We start from the raw sequence: 23,129 nt of genomic DNA, 5'->3' as shown, positions 1-23,129 counted from the left end.
AACCCAAATAATAAAAACAAGAAACAAAAGTGAAGAGACGGCAGAATAATAAACTGGGTGGAAACAGTAGAAAACAGTGTAGGTTAAAAAAGAGACTTTTAGATTAAAAGAGATTTTAAGGAATAGGTCGATCATTACAGAACTTTTGGTAACTTTAGGGAAGGGGGAACTTTTAGTTCTCCAGAAATTGCTGAACTATAGATCCCAGCATCTCTAGCCCAGTCGGCAATGGCTGCTGGAAGCTGTGCTTCAAAAACATCAGGAGCACCAAGGTTTTTCATCTCCGAGGTCAAACACTGAAGTTTGAGTTATGACAATAAGTAAACTGATTTGTTTTTAATATGATGGGACATACACTGGTTAGTAAAGGATTGCAACATTCTGTATCACCTGCATTTTTTAGAATTAAAAAAGTGCTGATTTCAGGGGGGAAATTGAATCAATAATCCATGAAGGCCACACTAAGGTATGAAGACCATAACCTCCAACAGCTGGAGAATTTAAATCTTGCTCAAGTGTTATTTGTGGAATGTGTGCATTCTACATTAACACAGGAAAAAAAATCTCCATTGACTAAAATGGATCAAATATTTTCCAATTGCATTTTGGAGCTGAGTAAATTCCAAACCAAATTTGCCCTTTTTAATGATTTTTTAAAAGTCATTTCCCCTCAAATACTTCACTGGAGCAGCTTCACCACCAGGTTTTCCTCTCTTTCATCCTGGAGTAACCACAGCTCCTTTCAGGAACATGTGCCAGATCACACTTCTACATTGCTAATGGCATCTGGCCAATATTACTAAACATAAATTAATCCTATCTGGGGTAAGGAAAATTCTTTTTTAAAATATTAATATTATATCCACAGGTGCACAACTAATGGGGAGGCACACTTTGCTTTTGTGTGGCAACCTGGGTGGGCTCAGGTAAGAATATGCAATCTACAGTTAACTATAGTTAACATTAAATTAAGTTCAGCTGAAATTGAAATCTAATCCAGGAACAGTAATGTGTATGTTGTCTATATGTTTGCACACCACTTGCTTTCCAAAGAATCAGAATTAGAATAGAGCTGGAAGGGACCTTGAAGGTCTTCTAGTCTAGCCCCCTACTCAAGCAGGAGGCCCTATACCATTTCAGACAAGTGACTGTCCAGTCTTTTCTTATAAATTTCCAAAATGATTACTATATCATAAATGTGGTTGGTGGTTGGTTCTAAAATGCATTAATTTCTCTTTTGCAAAAAGTTCTCAGGGCGCTTTTAAAAATGAGGGAATTAATTGCTAGAAGTTGAAATCTCATTTATATCAGGTTTGACTAATCAGTGAATTGGACTGATTGCACACTCGTAAATAAAATAGCTAAAAATTAAAACATGAAAAGGAGTCCTTTAAACATGCCTAATCAGCAGATGTAATCTTTAGATTGTTCTGTAGCCAAGCATTTACAATCTACTTGCATAAATCCTCTATTACCTATTTTAACAGAACCATGGAACAGAATGAGATAGTGCACCACATGTAAAAGAATGATGTTCCCAAGTTTTTACTTCTTTGGTACACTCACAATATGTGAAATTCTAAAAAAGATATTTTTATTGCCGCTACATGTGGCCAATATTTTTAAATGAGAGAAAAGTGTTGAGAACTTTATTTTTCTCTTTGTTTCACAGAAATTCAAATGAAAGTAAGTTATTCTCAACTCTTCTTTCCTTCAGTATTATTTTTCCAAAGTTTGTTAACGGGTTTAAAACAGATTCCTAAACTGATGTCATTCAGATCTGTGGACCAACTTTCCTACCATTTCTTATGGACATCAAGAGCATATCCACAAAAGCATTCTGGCTACGGGCATTTGCAGAACTTGCTGGTTTTGTCTGAATGATGAAAGCAGGTTGAGGCATTGCACCACAAACACTACTCCTTTTCTATATATGTGCAATGTCACAACTTGCGTACAAAGGGAAAAGCCTTGCATCACAACACCTCAACCCTGCTTTCAGAATCTGTAGGTGCTGCTGATCCTATGTAGAGATGAAAACAGTTATGAGCCTCTAGGAGCTCTTCCTCACAGTCCTGTTGGTGAGCAAAAGCTCCCACCATAAACACAAGGGTGATAATAACACTGCCTGAGCAGAAAGTAACTCAGGATAATTTTCTGGGCAGTAGTTGAGAGAAAGCAACAAGGCTGGAGGAAATAGTGACAGAAGCTAAAGGGGTTAATAGGAGCCAGGAATAAAATAAAATAATAATAAAATAAAATAAAATAAAATAAAATAATAAAATAAAATAAAATAAAATAAAATAAAATAAAATAAATAAAATAATAAAATAAAATAAAATAAAATAAATGATAATAAAATAAAATAAAATAAAATAAAATAAATAAAATAAAATAATAAAATAAAATAAAATAAAATAAATAAAATAATAAAATAATAAAATAAAATAAAATAAAATAAAATAAAATAAAATAAAATAAAATAAAATAATAAAATAAAATAAAGAAGAAGAAGAAGAAGAAGAAGAAGAAGAAGAAGAAGAAGAAGAAGAAGAAGAAGAAGAAGAAGAAGAAGAAGAAGAAGAAGAAGAAGAAGAAGAAGAAGAAGAAGAAAGGGATCATGGAAGTCATCTAGTCCAACCCTCTGCTCAGGCAGGAAACCCTCTACCATTTCAGACAAATGATGGTCCAGTCTCTTTTTAGAAACTTCCAGTGTTGGAGCATTCACTGCTTCTGGAGGCAGGTTGTTCCATTGGTTAATTGTTCTAACTGTCAGGAAGTTTCTCCTTAGTTCTAGGTTGCTTCTCTCCTTGACTAGTTTCCATCCGTTGCTTCTTGTCCTGCCTTCAGGCGCTTTGGAGAATAGCTTGACTCCCTCTTCTTTGTGGCAGCCCCTGAGATATTGGAACACTGCTATCATGTCCCCCCTCATCCTTCTTTTCATTAAACTAGACATACCCAATTCCAGTAACCATTCTTTATATGTTTTAGCCTCCAGTCTCCTAATCATCTTTGTTGCTCTCCTCTGTACTCTTTCTAGAGTCTCAACATCTTTTTTACATTGTGGTGACTAAAACTGTATGCAGTATTCCAAGTGTGGCCTTACCAAGGCATTGTAAAGTGATATTAATACTTCACGTGATCTTGATTCTATCCCTCTGTTAATGCAGCCTAGCACTGTGTTGGCTTTTTTGGCAGCTGCAGCACACTGCTGGCTGATATTTAAGTGATTGTCCACTAGAACTTCAAAATCCCTCTCAATGAAAATGAGCTGAAAAAGTGGGGGAGGAGATTTGTTTTTTGCCCAATAATATATTGCTCTACAATCTCCTGTAGACAAGTAGTCCAGGAGGCAACATGAGGTGGTTTTGTCCATACACGGGTCCTCCTTAAAAAAATATAATTTGTTTGGAGAAACAATGGTTGGAAACTGATCAAAGAGAGAAGCAACCTGGAACTAAGGAGAAACTTCCTGACAATGAGGACAATCAACCAGTGGAACAGCTTACCCCCAGAAATTGTGGGTGCTCCATCAATGGAGATTTTTAGGAAGAGGCTATACATTCACCTGTCTAGGTATAGGTTCTCCTGCTCGAGCAGGGGGTTGGACTAGAAAACCTCCAAGGTCCCTTCCAGATTCTATTCTATTCTGTTCTGTTCTGTTCTATTATTTGTCACGTGTGTGTATATGTCTTCCAGGGCAACTACTTAACAGAGGAAGACCAGTGGCGGCAGCATTTAAACCTGAGGTTTAGGCTGTGCTTATTGTTGTGATATGGATCTTGTGGAAGACTGCCACAGGATTCATATTCCCATTCATAACCAGAGCCTAAAGCTCACATTAGCCACTTAACCCTGACTAAACACCCAAACTAAAGATAGTAAATACTTCCTTGGTGAGGTTTGGCAAGAAACAGCTATGGATAAACAGAGCCTAGCGGCCCAATCGGAGAGGACATTCTTACACCAGGCCAACTTTAACCCAGCAAATTGTTGGCCTTCTGAAGACTATTCCTTCTTATGATATACAATGTCCACATTGTGATCTTATTCTAGTTGTCCATGGCAAATACCACTTTCCTGCCAGTTTGGTCCAACTTGAATCTGCATCAGCAGCCCAAAATGGAGGGTTTACTACAAGGCCATGAATTTAATATACTATTTTGGAGTAAGCAGGACAACACTTCTGAGGGACACATGACATGGATTTTGTAACTTGTTAACTAACATAGTTACTTTGTATTTTAATTTGACTTATTTTCTCTCTTTTAAAATGATGTTCAGGCTCATTACAAACTGGAATGCAGGGAAACTTTTATCCTACGGTTGTATGGATAGATTAGATAGCTTCTAACATTCCTAAACTGAAAAGATAAGTTACAGAAGGATGTCTGGAGACTATCTCAAGATAAGAAAAAGTTTCTTAGTGTCAACTGGCATCTGGTTATCTAACTTCAAACAAGCTTTGTAGTTGATTTATTGTGCAAGGAGGGGTAACTCTTGTCCAACCAACTTTCCTCTTTCATTTTTCTTGTGTTAAGTATAAAAAGGAAGGTAAGATGGATCTCAAGGTTCTCCCTTTTCATAGGGAGATCCCACTTTATCAGGGTATCTAATAAAATGCTTTAAAAGGATCTTCCGTCTCAGTTGCTTATTGGGAAGATAAACTGAGGTAGAACCTAAGGCCAAATTTGGCTATCACTTCCCACATCACTTGTGTTGCAAAGATAAGCTAATTGATTGTTGCTGACATTGCTCAAAGCTGAGCTTTGGTTTTTGGTTTTTGCACAGTTATTGCAGCTCTGTTTCCTCTTTGGAGTGAACTGCGGGTTATTCTTCCTCCCAAGCTTTCTGTTCCCTAAGAATAATTCTAGCCGCATAGCTACTTGCAGTCCAGAACAAACCAACAAGCAAGGGTGAAATTATAAATTATTTGATCAGCAAGGGCACCATGCAAAGAAACTGCTCAAATATTTTTGTTTTTAATTCTTTCCCTTTTGTATAGAAAGGGCATGTCGGCATATTTATGGCTACAAGATATGTAGCAGTTAAGAGAAGGGAGGTATTTCCATTCCTATTTTTTTTCCTGACATTCCTTCTGATTATGCTATAAAATATTTCACACCTCCAAACATATAGACACATACAGACATAACCATAAATACCACTTTCTTAAACAAGTGATTACCAGAGTAAAGAAGTATGTACACTATACTAAGTCACAGTTTGCAAGGTTTCACATTTTATGCATGAGTCTATCTATAAGTTTCTCTAGTTATATTCTACTATCTCATGTAAAGACCAGTGGTGGGATTCAAATATGTGAACAATCGGTTCTCTGTGTGGATGCCACTTCCGGAAGTCCATTCTGGGCCCAGGCAACAAAAAATTAGCTACTGGTTCTGCTGAACTGGTGCAAACTGGCTGAATCCCACCACTGGAAAAGACCAAATTTGGTGTGTGATCTTCATGGAATTAGAATTTTCCCTTGTTTGCCAGATATTATTCTATCTGAAATCCATTTTTACTGTGTTACTGATTGATATTTGAAATTATTAGAAGACGTCCAAAATAAATTTCCAAAGCTCTTAAGACAATGTGCCTAGTAATCTGAAGAAAGCTGTTTCTTTTATTGATAAACACAGTAGGAGCTGGCACATCCCTGAAGAAATTCCCATTGATTGTAACAAATGCAAAATTGGACCCCAGCTGAGTTAATTAGCAACTGACAAAAATTCACTTCCTACTTTACTCTGCTTTACAGATCTTGAAATTTAGATAGAGAAGAACAAAATAATTACTGTATGCAAATGAAGGCTGAAATACACTGACTACCACTTGAGAGAACCTCCATTGTTCCACAACTATTTATTCTACAATTATCTATCAGAATTATATTATCTATCTATTTATTTATTCATTCATCTATCTATCTATTTTTCTGATTTTCTGATTTGCAGAAAAACTCTGGGCAGTTTACATTATTAAATAATAAAACAATAAAACCATGCATGTCTGAAAGATTTTCATCTGCAATACAAAAATACTCAGTAGAGGCTCTGCTTCCCCCTATTTCAGGGCCTATTCCAATGTTAATCCAGGTATAGCTGAAATGCCAGGAAACCTAAACTAGAGCAGGAATGCACATGAATTTAGAAGAATAGTTAAAGCAAGTAAGAAAAAGAAATCTCTAGAAAAGTTAATAAAATCAGTAACTGTTCAAAGGGATGCAGACCCTTTTATGTCCCATAGAACAATTAATTTTTATTGAATATTTAAAGAAGGAGTTGGCTTTCAGAAGTAGAAAATTAATCTCCAGTCATGATCTTGTCAGTGGAAGCTTACCGCAATCTAAAATAGGTTGCAAAATTTCTGCTACCCTGAGATTTTTGCAATTTAATGGAAGATTCTAGAACAGGGGTGTCAAACTCAATTTCATTGAGGGCCGCATCAGCATTGCAGTTGCCCTCAGGGGGCCGGGTGAGTATGGCCTGGGTGGGCATGGCCTACAGGGTAGGCATGGCTAGAGTGCATATGGCCTACTGGGTGGGCGTGGCCAGCTCTACATCGTTCACATCAAGGGTACCTATGGGGGCCTGGGCAGGAGTGGGACAGCTCTGAGGGTCTCTGGCAGAAGGAGGGTCTCTGGGCCAGGGCCAAGGCAGTGGGGGCCATTCCCTCACTGTTTCCAGGATGGCTTCGCGAGCCGCATGAAACCACTTTGCGGGCCGGATCTGGCCCCCGGGTCTTGTGTTTGACATGTCTGTTCTAGAATGTCCTAGAAGTATTTTGCTAAACCCTCTACCCCCTCTAGGGCCTGCAGGATTTCCTAAAAATGAGGAAGACACATGAGCTATAAGTGGATTAAGGAATATACTCTACATATTCTGTACTCCAGCAGATCTGGTTGAAAAGCTGTGTGTCATGATTCTTCATATTTGGCAATAACATTAATATGAAGGGGTGTGTGTGTGTGTGTGTGTGTGTGTGTGTGTGTGTGTGTATCCAGGTAGCATCAAGTTGATCAACCATTATTTAAGTGATCAGGCATCATTTAAGTGAGAATCAATTAATCATAGTAACTAATTTATAGTAATTAACTGGCATCACATAAAGGGTAAAGCTAACTGTGTGTTTCACTTCTAAAATTTCAGAAGGGCTGTGGAGAATCATACTGGAAATAATGCACTGATTTTATGATTCAGCACTAAATTTCATTATTGTTTTTCCCAATGTACTATTGATTGCTTTGATTTAAGTCCTTTAGAAGCTTGATAGCCAGCATGATGACCAACTTCAAAAGATGGATTTATTATTCAGAAAGGGACACTGCAGAACCCTCCTTTCGCCCCAGAGAATTCCAGCCAATTAAACAAAGGTCAGTTTGGTGGCTATGGAAACTATAATTATTTGAAAGTCTAATAAGGTATTTCAGTGAGGTTGGCCAAAGTGACCCACCAAGGATTGTTACCTTTTTAATAACTAAAGATTCCAAACATATGAGCTACTTGTGGCTAATAAATTATTCTCGCTTGAACGGTGTGTTATAATAAATGTGTGTTATAATAAATGTGTGATTAACAAAGAAATGAAATATAATGAATATACTAGAACTTTGACAATAACTAGCCTGGAATTATGGGATTCCGTTTCATCCAATCTGATTTATACATTTTATTTTTGTGCCTTTGAATTAGTTTTGACTCCTGGCAATTGCCTGAACAAGTCCAGGCAGTTTTCTCTGGAGTTAGTTTGCCATTGCTAGAGCTGAGAGAGGGACTGGTCCAAGCCATCCAGCTGGCTTTGTGCCCAAGGCAGTAATAGAAGTCCCAATTTAATTCACTGTTATAACAAACTGGCTCTTGATCACAATAATTAGAGTGGAATTATGCACCTTCCTTTCTTCCAATCTTCTTGCAGCAGGGTAATCTGATGCATGTTTACTTAGTAATAAATCTGACAGTATTCAGTGGGTTTATTTCCATATCAATATGTGTGGGACTGTAGTTCCTATTTCCAACTCAAAATATTTTACAGAATGCAAGAAACATCAGATTGAATGGCTTTCTTTCTTTCTTTCTTTCTTTCTTTCTTTCTTTCTTTCTTTCTTTCTTTCTTTCTTTCTTTCTTTCTTTCTTTCTTTCTTTCTTTCTTTCTTTCTTTCTTCTTTCCTTTCCTTTCCTTTCCTTTCCTTTCTTTGTTGTTTTTTGTGCTGAGAACTATTAATTAAACATCTTTAGGCAATTTTTATTGTATAATTCCTCTGCTGCTTGTTTACTGACTCTTCCATTACATTACATTATTTACACGTGAACTAACGTCAGAGATTCTTTTTAAGGTTAAGAATCACAGATTGCCTTTCAGGGAACGACTAGGGTCACACTGAAAAATTTGGCAAAGCAAGGATAAAATATGCATAGGGTGAATATAAAAATCAAGTTTATTTAAATATAATTCAATTTCTAAATACTTTTAATAAAGTTACCTTCCATGTATGTAACTTTTTCTCTCTTTTGTCATGGAAAGTAATACAATTCAGAAACAAATTTTAAAGAGACATAAGACTCTCTCTCTCTCTCTCTCTCTCTCTCTCTCTCTCTCTCTCTCTCTCTCTCTGTGTGTGTGTGTGTGTGTGTGTGTGTGTGTGTGTGTGTGTGTGTGTATTGACTCCTGGCAATTCCCTGGACTATTCCTGCAATTTTCTAGACAAGGTTTTTTGGGATATGGTTTGCCACCATCTGTTTCTTAGGGCTGTGAGAGTGATTGACTTTGCGCCTAAAGCGGGACTAGAACTCACAGTATCCCAGCTTCTAGCCTGATGCCTGAACCACTGCAAAAAAAGGGGTTGCCGTATTAGTTACCTAACTGAGCTGCAATGAACTCAGATGACCAATACTTACTAGTAAAGATCTAAACTATTTTGCTGCCACCTACTAATAATAAGCTGAACTTAGTCGCTGCCCAGATTTGGTAGACCTAAACTGTTCGTAAACTGGGAACACACATTGCACCTCTTTAGTTTCCACTGAAAAGTCAAGGATGGGAGAGAAGTGACTTCTGAAGTCTTCGGACATTGTTAGCTGTATACAGGAAAGAGAAAACTGCTATCGGCAAAAAAGGGAAAATCAAGAAATTCTTCCTGAAATTGAGAAAAAGTGTCAGACAAGCTCCTATGATAAATACAGTATCAGTCAACACTTTCATTTGGGAATAAAGCCTGGATGATAGGTCCTTACCAGCAACTCATCTGGCATTAAAAGCAAGCTTCTTAAGTTGAAGAGACCATGATTTTCTTAGTGAGAAAGTCTATCGATTGACTTCTCTTTCTTTACAAATGTCAGGTTGCAACTTCATACCATATTTCCCGCTAATTGTGATTACTTCAGCATTTTCTCCAGATTATTTCCCTGCTCTTGTTGTTGTTAGCTGTGAAGTCGTGTCTGACCCATCGCGACGCGACCCTATGGACAATGTTCCTCCAGGCCTTCCTGTCCTCTACCATCTTCTGGAGTCCATTTATTTATTTATTTATTTATTTATTTATTTTTATTCCATTTATATCCCGCCCTTCTCCGAAGACTCAGGGCGGCTTACAAGCTTAGCAGTAGCCTAATTTAAGCTCATGCCCACTGCTTCAGTGACTCCATCCAGCCACCTCATTCTCTGTCGTCCCCTTCTTCTATTGCCCTCAATCTTTCCCAGCATTAGGCTCTTCTCCAGTGAGTCCTTCCTTCTCATTAGGTGGCCAAAGTATTTGAGTTTCAACTTCAGGATCTGGCCTTCTGAAGAGCAGTCAGGGTTGATCTCCTCTAGGACTGACCGGTTTGATTGCCTTGCAGACCAAGGGACTCACAGGAGTCTTCTCCAGGACCATAGTTCAAAGGCCTCAATTCTTTGGCGCTCAGCCTTTCTTATGTCCAAATTTCACAGGCATACATTGCAACTGGAAAGACCATAGCCTTGACTATATACACTTTTGTTCGCAGAGTGATGTCTCTGCTTTTTAGTGTGCTGTCTGGATTTGCCATGGCTTCTTTTACAGGTAGTCCTCGCTAAACAATCGCTAAGTAACACGGTTGCTAAATCAAAAATTATGCAACCATGTTAGACTTACAACATCACTTATGATCGATCATTGAGCAAATCACCATGTTGTTTAAGCGAGGCATCACATGACCATGAGTTACAGTTCTACTGCCAGCTTCTTCATTGACTCTGCTTGATGGAAGCAAAATATGGAGCTGGCTGTGAAGCATGCAAATGGCAGTCATGAGACTGTGGGTGACTAAGACAGTTGGAAAGTGCCAGAATCTCAATCATGTCGCTACCAGGATGCTGTATCGTTGTAAGTGCAAGGGCCAGGCATTAAAATTACTTTTCAGCACCATTGTAACTACACTTCATAATTATACCAGGGATTTAGAGCACCTACTCAACTACAGTTGGTCAAATTAATATATTTTATACATACAGTGGCACCTTGGTACTCAATTGCTTTGAAATGCATCTAATTTGGTACTCAACACATTTTTATGTGAAAATGTTGTCCCGGTACTCATCATTTGTTTGGTACTCAATGCACAAGGTAGAACTTGTTGGTATTGGCTGTCTTGTGACTCACTATGTTATTCCTTATGAGAAAAATTGTTTGGTACTCATAGTTTTTGGTATCCATCATGCCTACTGGAACCAATTAACATTGAGAATTGAGGTACCACTGTACATGATAGCAGCCTTCTCATTTATTCTCATTCATTCTTACCAACCTATCACTCTACATTCTTCTGGGATAAGCAAAGTCATGCAAAGTACAGAAAAGGAGTAAGAAAAGAACAGGCAAAAGAAATTGAAAATATGGAAGGAAAACATAGCTAAATATCAGATGGGCTTATAGCTATTGACTTCCATGAGCTGACTCAAGCTGTGGTCAGCTGACATTCTTACAGGGCACTTTTAAATAAGAAAAGTGGCCTTAGATATATCGGTGCCATAGGGAGCAAGACAGGATAGTACTGGTCAGTTTTGGCATCTTTTGGTCAATATGCTATAAGTCCAAGCAAAGCCTAATTTTACCTCAAACATACTCATTCTATTCTAGGGTGTCTACTTCCAGACCAATCTATTGTTGCTCTTATCCCACCAAAATAAGAGATAACTACAATGGAATAAGAATATTCATCTAATGACTTTACTTTAAAAATGGGAAAATGAAAGTCTTTTGACCTAATCACTCTCTCTTTGTCAAAACCATAAGAACTGAACATAGAAGAAGGTTCTATTAAACAAATATTGAATGATTAATACGTTTTAGACATCTTTTAGGGGACTGCAATGGCTCAGCTATTAAAGATGCTGAGCTTGTCAACTGGAAAGCTCACAGGCTGTGTTTGAGACCTGAGCGCAACATGGTGTGCTCTCGTTACTTGTCCCAGCTCCTGCCCACCTAGCAGTTTGAAAGCATGCAAATGCAAATAAATAAGTACCACTTTGGTGGGAAGATAACAGCATTTTGTGCCCTTCACCGTATAGTCTTGCGGGCCACATGATCATAGAAATGTCTTTGGACAACACTGGCTCCCGCGGCTAAGAAATGCAGATTAGCACTGCCCCCCTACAGTCCCACTCAAGTGGACAGGGGAAACCTTTGCCTTTTCTATCTTTCAATGTACTGTTCTAATACACCACCTAATTACAGAGGTAGCTTATTTTTTCCTGGGACAAACTCTAGCTCAGGGGTCTTTAAACTTGGCAGCTTTAAGACTTGTGGACTTCAACTCCCAGAATTCCTCAGCCAGCCCTGGCTGGCTGAGGAATTCTGGGAGCTGAAGTCCACAAGTCTTAAAGTTGCCAAGTTTGAAGACCCCTGATCTAGCTGTTAGGTATTGTATTTTAAAGTCATCAGCCAATAATGTAAGCCCAGTATTGAAAAACAACCTGTTTTCCATTCTAATCTGCCCGTTTCAGCTCTTCTATTCGACTTGTGGCCCAACTTCTGCAGAGCCATGCTACATAATTACACAACTCATCTTTCACTTGTGTCATTGTGATTTAGTATTGCTTTCTCTAGGAAAGTCTGCCTCACATCTATTTTATCAACTTTAGCTAACCTGGTTAGGACAGTTACTTTGGCATTTTAAGCATTATGTATTCCTTGGTGTGTGCTTTCTATTTTATCGTTGTCCTTTGTATGGTGGTCAAACTATTGTATTTTCAGATTGCCATTTCATATGTTTTGCAATATCATAAAATCCTATCTAATAAAAGAAGGTATAAAATATTTTCAATCAATTAAGACATGGCATTTTCTTTCCCAGAGTCCTTCATTGGCTGCCTATAGCTGGTGTAAACCTGCCAGTAGGTGGAGATATTGAGCTCTTGAGCAAGCAATTCACATACCATGCTAGAAGAGGTTAATAATATTAACATCCAACCAAAACCAATTAGCACAAGGAAATTTTATATAAATATTTCACATTAATGAATCCATGTTTCATTGATCAAATCATACACAAGAATGAGCTTTTGTTCAAAATATTCAGGCTTATCTCGAAAAAGAAAACAGATTATTCAGACTGTTTATTATCTCTCAGCACACTTTTTGAACGTTCAACAAATGCCCCAGATTGCAATTTGCTAGCATTGTGCTTTAATCCCTATGTGAAATCTTGGTTTGTTGAAAGTCTGAATTTAGGATATCATAAATACAAATTTCTGGGGCACCCAAGGCAAGAGCAAATTATCATATGCAAGCCATAGATCTTCCCAGGGTATCCTTCAGCACTTTGCTGGTATTTCTCTCTTACACATCTTTCCATGTTCTCCACCTGATATTTGGCAGTTTTGCAAACAGCTAAATATTAAGAAGCAGTAAGGCTTAATAAAACCTGTGACATCCATGCATGGAGCTTTCTAAGATATCTTTGTTGCAAACTGCACCACCATCCATCTTCTTTCCAGGTTTATTTAGCCATCTTCCAGAATGTGAAGGGAGAATGTTTATTCAAGGCTGAGGTCTTGTCTGATGGATTACAATATTCAGAGAATCAAATAAAAGGGAGGAGTAAAACCAATCTATCAGCCCTCCCAACTAAACCACATAGGAAACAGAACTAAATGAGCTAATTCTACTTTATTGTAAGGCTACATTAACAGAATCTTGCAAGTCTAAAAGTACAGACTTTTCGCCATCACTTTTAAATGCCTGATCCATTAGGGCAGTCCTTCCTAAGTTTCTATTTATGACTGTTAATCATTGGGAGCTCCTGCCTTTCTTATCTGATAATTTCCTTAGCAGCATCTCTCACCCTTGTCCCAAAGGTCATCCACATCTGTCAAAATAAAATGAAATGTAAAAACCTTCACATATTAGGTAGGACATGATCTCTTAAATATATCTGATTTGGGAGTTTCACAAACTTAGTTAGATGGGGCCTTCAGATTTGGCTGGAAATTCCAGATGACCACTAGGTGGGAGCAAGGAGGTACAGAGCATTAATTCTTTGCTGCCAGCTAGCTGTCATCCAGATTTTTGTAGCCCAAATCTACTAACTAAATTAAATGATATGTCACAGTCTTACTGGGTGAGCTTCATGTGTTTTAGCAAGACTGTCCATTTTAGTATTTCAGACTGTCAACATATCTCATATTCTTATATCAATGAAAATAGTTGCTTTGAAAACTGAGCTAATTTGAAATGTTGAGACTGTGAGAAAACATGACATGAATATGACATGGAGGATAGGTCTTAAAAACTCCTGAAACCCTAAAAATTCATTGGTGCCCATGAATGACTTTTTCTTAAGTTTAATTTTTAATAAGTACAGTTAGAGAGTATAAGTATAATTATACTCAAGAGTCACCTAAAAGTGAGATGATCAGCAAATACATTTAATAAATAAATGTTATACTGGAAGGGGATTCTTTCCTCTTTTGGGGAGGAGGCAAACACGTCAGTAGTTATTTTAGTAGCAGTTGTATCATCTCTTCTCCCAGTGTAACACTGAGCAAGAAAAATAAAAATATTGGTGCTATTAAAACTAGAAAAAAAACTAAACACATTTGTATTCTAAGCATCATTGCATTGTTGAACATTTTTGTCCAGGAAGAAATAAGCAGAAGCAGGAGATGGGGTGGAGAACAGACAGAAAAGTAAGATACCAGAGAGATGGATAAATGCCATTGATGGCTTTGTCATCTGATTATTATTTTTTCTGAACAGACCAATCCACATTCACAAGTAATGTGAAAACCCGACTAACCCACTTCTGGACATAGACTGGAGGTGGTATTTGCTACTAGGCTAGAAGACAGATGTCAGCTTAAGGCTACATGGGGACGTGGGGAGAAGTCTAGAGATACGACTATCATATAGAGCATCATTTGGGTTGTTGATCACAGGAAACCTTCTAGCCCAGTGATTCTCAGGCTTGACAACTTAAAGATGGGTAGACTTCAGCTCTCAGAATTGGGAGCTGGCTGTGGAATTCTGGGAGTTGAAGTCCACACATCTTTCAGTAGCCATGGTTGAAAAAGCCAATTTCTGCAACCTCCCAATGTCTCCACTCAGGAGAGAAGGGTTTTAGAAGAATTAAGGAAATTGGATAGAGGATAACTTTTTAATTCACACTGCATTTGTTTTTAATTAGCTGGCATCAGATTTCTAAATTCTTCTTTTACACAATTCTCGGTCAATCTGGGCATGGGATGGGAAGAAGCATCTTAGTCAAATGTTTGCAAACATTTTTCACACCTATTTGCAAACTACAAATAAATTGTACTGCGGGGGAAATTGCCCACTGATTTGAAATGATCTGGAGACCAAATTAATGAAATAAGGTGTTTATTCCATGTAATTTGGATGGGAGACTAATCATTAAATCTTTCTAGAAAAAAAGTCCAAATAAATCATAGTAATGGTTTCAGAATTTTCACACAGAAATATAAAGTACAGCGGCATAACGTGTCATACAGATTTATATCCTGTGAAACTGTGCTGTGAATTTTTAAGCCTTAGCAAGAATTTGTGTACATTTTTCAGTTGCACTGCAGAGTCCTTCCAAAGAACTATCTTGAAATCTAGTTATTTTTTCTGAAAAGGAACAACCGTCAAAAAGCAAGAAAAGTAATTTGAAGCAAGATATATGACCAGAAATCAGCAATATAACACTCTAGAAAAGTGGGGAAAACCTTGTCACCAACCTTGGTCTATGATGTCGCAGTCTGTATTTCCAGTCTCTCACTATATCAGGACCATCTGTAGGAATAGGGATGAAAAAAGGCACAAGGGCAGCCATGTCCAGGCAATGAAAGACCCACCTCTTTTTTCACCTGTATTAATTGGTCACAAGTACCAACTCACAAATCCACCTGCACTTCTTTGTACCTGAGGATCTGCAAGGGAGACCAAGTGTTATCATTACATTATGTCATTACACAAGTGACTTTAAGTTGAAGTCTTTATTTACTGCAGGGGTCTTCAAACTTGGCCCTTTCATGACTTGTGGACTTCAACTCCCAGAATTCCTCAGCCAGTGTGCCTGGCTGAGGAATTCTGGGAGTTGAAGTCCAGAAATCATAAAAGGACCAAGTTTGAAGACCCGATTTACAATTTATGATCAGATGCAAACAAATCCTACTTGTTATTCTCCAATTATACCTTTAACCTCTATCTCATCTTGGAACTTTTGATTAATACAGTTACCTCATTACCCAGACCTCTTTTTATTGTATTTTTTGCACATTGGTACTGCTGTACAAACGATGCAAGTTATGCAATTTGTAATAATTAATTGCATAATTACACATTTTGTATGATGACCTGTGACATCATGGTGGGTTCTCTCAGTTGTCTCCACCATGATTTTGCACTGGGTGTCCACTGGCTTTTTATAATATGGATAACTGTAGACATGATGTAACTGGAATCCACAAACTGATGCAGTCATCATTTACCACTTGCTTTGGAGAGGCCTGGTTTTTGCAGCCTGGACTGATTTTTGCTGATTAAAAATATATATTAAATATTCGTGAGCTTTGCATGTAACTAGGATACAGGCTGAACTGTCTGACCTTATCTGATACCAAGAGACAGAAAGGAAATGATTCAGCTCAGCAATTCTGGTTCCAATAGAGTTGTTGTGGGAAATTCTCCTCAGCCTAATATAGATTCATTGCCCATTGCTTTTTAAAGGTGAAGTTTACGTTTAAAACTATTTCTGAAGTCCCTTCTGTCCATCGACACTCTGGATCAATGACTGAACTACAGCAATTGCTATATCTGCCAAGCAGTAGGAGAGAGAAAAAAGTAGAACATTCAATTTATACAGACATTCCTCACTTGAGAGTGGAGCAGTGGTGGGATTCAGCCAGTTCGCACCACTTCGGCAGAACCGGTAGCTAATTTTTGTTGCCCAGGCCCAGAATGGACTTCCGGAGGCGGCATCCACACAGAGAACCGTTTGTTCACATATTTGAATCCCACCACTGGAGTGGAGTGTCCTGTTATCTACTCCCAAGAACAGGACAGAGAGCCAGTTTGGTGCAATGGTTAAATCAGTGGAGTAGAAACCAGAAGGCTGTGAATTATAGTCCCATCTTAAGTACAAAACCAACTGGATGACTTTGGGCCAGTCACTCTTTCTCTGCCCTAAGAAGAAACCAATGGGAAACCGCTTCTGAAAAATGTAGCCAAGAAAACCGTAGTCCAGGCAGTCGCCGGAAGTCAAAAACTGACAGGAGGAGGAGGAAGAGAAGCAGAAAGAGAAGTAATATGGTTAGAAAGTAAACTCTCCTTTGAGTTGAATTCAGAACTGCATCCATTTATTTTCTGAGAAACAGTTCAGAAGTGGTTTGCCAAAGTTTTCTTCTGGGATATTTTTTTCAACTTGCCACTTTCTCTCTCTCTCTCTCTCTCTCTCTCTCTCTCTCTCTCTGTGTGTGTGTGTTTGTGGCAATGAGCCAAGATCATTCACTGAGGCTACCTAGCTGAGCAGATGGGTGTATTGATTTGTTTAAAAACTGCTCATTTACATGCAAAGATCAAGGTCTGTCATCTAACTGAAATAAACATGCAGTACATTTCACCCTAGTGAGGAAATATATGGCCAAAGGAGCTGCATGCAACTCATTCTACTATCCAATTGCTAACTCATTAGCAGGCAACTCCGAAGTTTCATGTTTTCCTTCTTTGAACTTTATTTTTTTTTACATTTCAACCAATGTGCAATTAGAAGATGCCTTCAAATACAGACTATCCTCCCATAGCCTTACAAATAAAGGTCTGTTTTCAGTATAGAAGGTCATGTGTTGCTTTTGCTATTTGTTAGACAAATGTATAATAAAATTCTGCCCTGGCAGCTTTTCCAAACTGACCCAACAGTTTGTTTTTCCTTGCTGAATCCGTGTTCTTCTGCTGCTTCAAACTATTCAAGCATATCCTGTCTTTCTCTGATATCCCTGTGATAAGTTCCTGACTGCCTGCAAAAGCTCCCTGGAGCTTCTAACCAATTATGTTCCCAGGTGAGGCTTAGTTGTCATTGGAAAGCTAGATTGGGAAGTAATTTGGGAAAAAAAATACGTAGCAAGACAATATGTCTCATGCCAGGCAAATATGCCTCACTCTTAGGGAAATCTGAAAGAAGGATACAATGAAGTTGAAGGTTGTGTGTTGCAGTGAAACAGGTGGCTGCTCCAGCCACTTCTCCCATGCTGAAGACCTTCTCAGAGCAAGGTGTTTGATAAATACTCCAGAGAGCAGTGCTGATTGTTTTCCTGCTATTGGATGACCAGACAGATCAGGACAGACCAAACTTTGCACTTATCTCTGTAGGCAGCTCAGCATTAGGCTGCCAAGTCATTCTGCAGACCCAGTATATCACTCTGGATAAAATCTAATACTGATGCTCTTAACTGTTTTGTGAATGGACAAACTCAGCCAGCAGTCCATCTGTGCAAGTATCTACCATATACAGTAGTGTGTTCTCAAAATTTTAAAAGGGCTCACCTTCCCGGTAAGATTAGAGGCCTCTCATATAAAGTGAGCTTAGGGGAGCTGATCAGACTAGATGGCAGATCAAGGAGGAGGTAATAAAGGGATGGATATATAAGTGCCATGCCATCCATTTTGCCAGTTGAGAGGGTGCTTTGCTCTACAACTTACATTCTTTGCTCAGAAAATAAAGTTTTTGGAACTTTCAGATTCAGTTCTAGGGTGTTTGGGAGAGACTGGCCAATCCAGGGGGAGAAGTCAAGCGGGGAATTAGTCTGGAATCCTTACTCAGGCACAAGAGGGAAAGGGCTGACCCTTCCCTCCTTGAATGTGTTGAACCTTATCTAGTCTGGTCCAGAAACAAACTGCCAGTCTGGGAAGATTTCTATGTAAAAGACATGAGCAATAAAGTGGCTTAATTGAATTCTTCACATATGGATCTGGTTGTTTGAGCTGAATATAGCCTGATCATTAGACAAATTGAAGCAGCTATCATGGAAGCACTTGCAAGATTTTTATATGGGGAAAAAAATTGGCTGGCCTTGAACACTATATATCTTGACCTGAAAGAAAGTGGACATTTGTTATTTTTGTCTCAGGCAGCAAAATCCAATCAAATTTCTGAGAACCGATTTTTTGAAAAAATTCTAGGACAGGGTATCTTTCCACCTAGCCTGTGGCATACAACAGGCTTAGAAAGGCAAATAGATATGGATGCGGTCCTGCCAGGGTGCCAGGCTATGCTAGCCAGCAGGATTGGAGAGCTGAAGAGAAGGAAGACCCCATGACATGCTGCAGGTAGCCATGACACCGTGTAGGTTCCAATGCTCATCTTCCCCTATCCCTTCCTTGCTCAGGAATATAGATCATCCTTTATCAGCATCTAAACAAGATCTCTAAGGCTCTTCCATATAAATAAAGGAACACTGTTGTTGTTGTTGTTGTTGTTATGGTTCGTTACAGAGTCAGCCAGATGTTCAGACACTGGGTTTGGCATTTTTGTCTACCTATCAATCCCTTTCCAAGGACCTGGAATAGGCAGATTTGGATGTTTGATGTTGTTGTTGTTGTTAAACATGCTAGTTTCTTCTACTGAATTGTTTCAGTCCATAGGAAAGGAGAAATGGTCATGAACCAAGTTCCTCTTTCAATAGATTGTCTGGCTTTGATTGCCTTGAGGAATTTTAGTTTTGAAGATGTGAAAATGTGGAAGAGAAACACTCTTGCACATTGTAATTGCATGGTACAGCTTCTCTGCTGTCTGCACACCCATTGCTGTACATGTCTTGAAAACTATGCCTTCTCTCTTTTAAAAGAAATTGGAAGAAATAAGCCATTTCTTCCAATTAGAAAATGAGATTGTTTTACTGATAGGAAATAGTTTAGTTCATTCCAGGTCAAATCTGACTCTGTACTGAGATTATTGGGCTTTAGTAGGATCTAGCTTTGTTGCTAACCTTTGCTTTCCTCAGCCAAACTCCTCTCAGTTACCCAACCATTTACAATATCTAATTTGCTTTTCAGCAAAGAAACTACTTGAGAAAGTCTCATTTTACGGTGCCATTAGCAGTATAATAGCAGGACAAGCCACATTTTTTCAGTGTTCCTAATCGTCACCATAATATATAAATTCATCATAAAAATCTACCTCAGGAGCTGGTCTTGTTCCATTTAGCCAACTAGCATTGTGGATGCCAATTTTTACTGTTGAAACTACCAGCACCTTTCCAGACTTTCAGGGACACGCAGTCCAGTCCTACCAGAAAATCTCAGAGATTAAGCTGAGACTAGGGCAATTGGAGATCCTTGTACTGGGGTAAGAAGCCAGAACGTAAAGGTGGGGTTGACATCTCCCGTGATCTGTCTTCAGTTCCCAATGGAAAAGGAAGGCTGTAATGTTCACCTTACTTCTGAGGCATTTTTAAGCCAGCAAATGCAAACGTTAATAATATTAAAATGATAACCCCCTTCTCAATACATAAGTACTAGCATGGAAAACTCAAAAAGTTTCTGTATCATGCAGGATTTCTACCAAGGACACAATGCTTTAAAACAGGGGTGTCTAACTTTGGCAACTTTTAAGACTTCTGGGCTTCAACTCCCAGCATGGCTGTCTGCAGAATTCTTGGAGCTAAAGTCCAGAAGTCTTAAAGTTGCCAAGATTGAACACCCCTGCTCTAAAATAAATTCTTCCATTGCAGCTCCAAATTGGACTGTGCTTTGAAGTCAGAAAGAAATCATTTTAATTCCCCCTTTTTGTTGTTTCATCCATATTGAAGATTTAGTCACGCTTCCTGAAAAATGTGGCTTTATCTTGCAGATGGGAACTGTTTGTTGAGGATATAAGGTTTGAGACATGTTCCCTATAATTCCTATTTGGTTTGATTGTCTTCTATCTCTTAATTACATTTTGAGCTATTTAGCTGTTTAATAAATGTCTGTTTAGTCATTGTTTCACTCTGGTCCCCAGTATTAATCTAGACTTCCTTAGCACGTTTGTCCTTTCAAAGTATTTCCAAATGGAACAACGTGCAAAATTTCCCTTAAAAAACTGTCATATGAATCTTGTTTAGAGCAAACACCCACCTTTTCTGTCGCTTGCCCAGAGCCGTATTTCAAAAACTGAATGGGGACAGGACAAAATTGTCTGCATTTAATTTATATTTCTGTTTAATTAAAATTCAGTGTAACCAAGTAATGCATTTAAGAGGATTATTCCCCATCTGTTTAATAATTTTCCTATTTGGTCCCGTTACAAATTAAAGTTCAGTAGCTATTTTTGGAAGGATTTGGGGAACTGCAGCTAAGTCTTTGCTGGAACTTTTTGTGTCCCTAGTTTGCAAGCTAAGTAAAATTTGATTGAAATGTTCCTTTTTGGGGGGTGGGGGGAGGAGGGGATGCTGGAGATCTGAACAGAGCTCTTTAGTGATTGCTGACTGGGAAGTTCTGGGAGTAGAAAGACACACACCTTCAACTTGCCAAGGTTGAAAAACTCTGATGTAGACAAAGAATAAGTCTACTCTTTCTTACTTACCTATCTCACTGTTAAGAATGGGTCATAAAAGCAGAAATGATTCTGTTTTGTCAGCAGTTTATCCCTTAGACCAGGGGTAGGCAACCTTGGCTCTTTTATGACTCGTGGACTTCAACCCCCAGAATTCCTGAGCCATGGCTGGCTCAGGAACTCTGGGAGTTCAAGTCCACGAGTCATAAAAGAGCCAAGGTTGCCTACCCCTGCCTTAGATCACGGGTGTCAAACTCGCCATGTCATGTGATGTGTCACGACTTATCACGACTTTTTTCGCATTGCCGGAGCTGGGCTGGGTGTGGCCTCCCCAAGATCCAACTGGCCCACAGGCTGACAGTTTGACACCCCTGCCTTAGACATTTTCAATGTGATTATAAAAATGTGACAAATGCAACTTTTGGCTATATGAAAGATTGCTTGGTCTAGTGGTTACACCACCAGGCTAGAAATTGGGACATTGTGAGTTCTTGTTCCACTTAGCTGTGAAAAGTAGTTGGGTGACTTTGCACCAGTTATCTCTCAGTCGAACCCAGCTCACAGGATCGTTGTTGTTGTGAGGAAAACAGGAGGAGAAAAGAATATTAGGTATGTTCACCATCTCGAGTTATTTATAAAAATAATAATGGCAAGATATAAATAAAAATTAAAAATATGCAATGAAAAAAGCTGTTGGTCACATGGACTGTTGGGGCCTGATCATGTTAAAAACTGCTACGTCACATGGAAATATACGCGGGCAGGCAAATGGTAGGAAGGCGTTAATCTTTGAGAAATGTCACTGGAGAACATCTTGTGTGCACTGAAGTATATATGGAAGATTGTGCACTGGTGCATGTTTTCAATACAAAAATGACAAGTGAGATTAAAGCATATTTTCTCATTAAAAGGTGTTAAACTCAGCATTTCAGAGCATGTGGGTCTGCCGGCATAATTTTCCTTTAAATGCTTAACTTGTAGAAATTTGCAAAAGCAGGTCTCGCTATACCCCGCCTTCAACCTGTTCTCTGGGCTAAATTGCTTAACATAGATACCCACACAGGAGGATTCTTTTTCTGGAACATTCTCACAAAAGTGCTGCTGTTGCACATCACAATACCTTAGAAAATATGCAAAGTGTTTGAGGTAACATGATATGTGCATGTGAGCAGTGCTGAGAGCTGGAATCTAAAAAGGTTAATGAAACAGGCTAATGCGTGTAGCAGAAAGAAGTTTTCTTTAAGGAATTACACAAATTACATTAGCAATCAGTAACCATTTCCATCAAAATGATTACATCTCTGAGAGAAAGAATTGGCTTTTGTGAGACCTCAGTGAAGTAACTGTTTCCTCTGGCTTCTGTAAAAATATCCTATGCCTTTAGATTTTGTCACAAGGAGAGAAAAAACAGACACATAGAAATCCTCTATTGTTTTATATATTGTCATGTGTTTCTTGAGCTTCTCAAGAGATGTCTAGAGCAGAGGTTCCCAAACTTGGCAACTTTAAGATGTGTGGATTGCAATTCCCTGAATTCCCCAGCCAGCCATGACTATATTTCAAAGGAAATATATCTGTGTCGCCCTCCAGGTGCCTGCCATACTGCAATCCCAGATGGGCATATTGGAGAATACTGATGGGAACTGCAAACTATGCTTCTTTCTTTAACCATTCACACATTGGGAAACCACCAAGTGAGATAAGTCTGCTTGAATGAAATCTGAAATAGCAGTCTATGATATATTTCTTTCTTTCTGTACTTTAGTAAATGACGAAGACATATGGCCAAAGAATAGGAAACCATTGGGGAAAACAGAGAGGTGAAAGGCCAGTAACTTGCTTTACCACCAAGATCAGCAAGGTGTGTGGGGACTTAAGAGAGAGCCTTCTGCTTAAGCCTGCCTTTGGATGTTCATCCCAAAGGAAACAGGCTATTTTTAAAGGTTACCTACCTTATTTTAAAGGCTACCTGTGGCTATTTTTAAAGGTGCTTTAAAAACATACTGTGTAAACTGAAGAAAAAGCATTTGCTATTATTCAATAGGTACAACAAAATCGTAATACCATTTATGTTCCAAACCACTTTGGGAAAAACTAGATCCTTGAAAGGTACAAGGAAACACATTCAATGAAATAGCA

At 38.6% G+C, this 23,129-nt stretch overlaps 1 long non-coding RNA gene across 1 annotated transcript; it reads left to right on the top strand.

The window, feature by feature from the left end:
* Nucleotides 1-873: 873 nt before the first annotated feature.
* LOC308661102 lies at nucleotides 874-22,619 on the top strand. The gene is made up of 3 exons (XR_014024888.1): nucleotides 874-926; nucleotides 7,260-7,378; nucleotides 22,581-22,619. It is a non-coding gene; the product is annotated as an uncharacterized lncRNA (long non-coding RNA).
* The last annotated feature ends 510 nt before the right edge of the window (nucleotides 22,620-23,129 follow it).

This window comes from Vipera berus (assembly GCF_964194415.1).
Source record: "Vipera berus genome assembly, chromosome: 2".
Lineage (NCBI taxonomy): Eukaryota > Metazoa > Chordata > Lepidosauria > Squamata > Viperidae > Vipera > Vipera berus.
The sequence above is the reverse complement of the archived record's forward strand: the minus strand, read 5'-3'. Positions and strand labels throughout refer to the sequence as shown.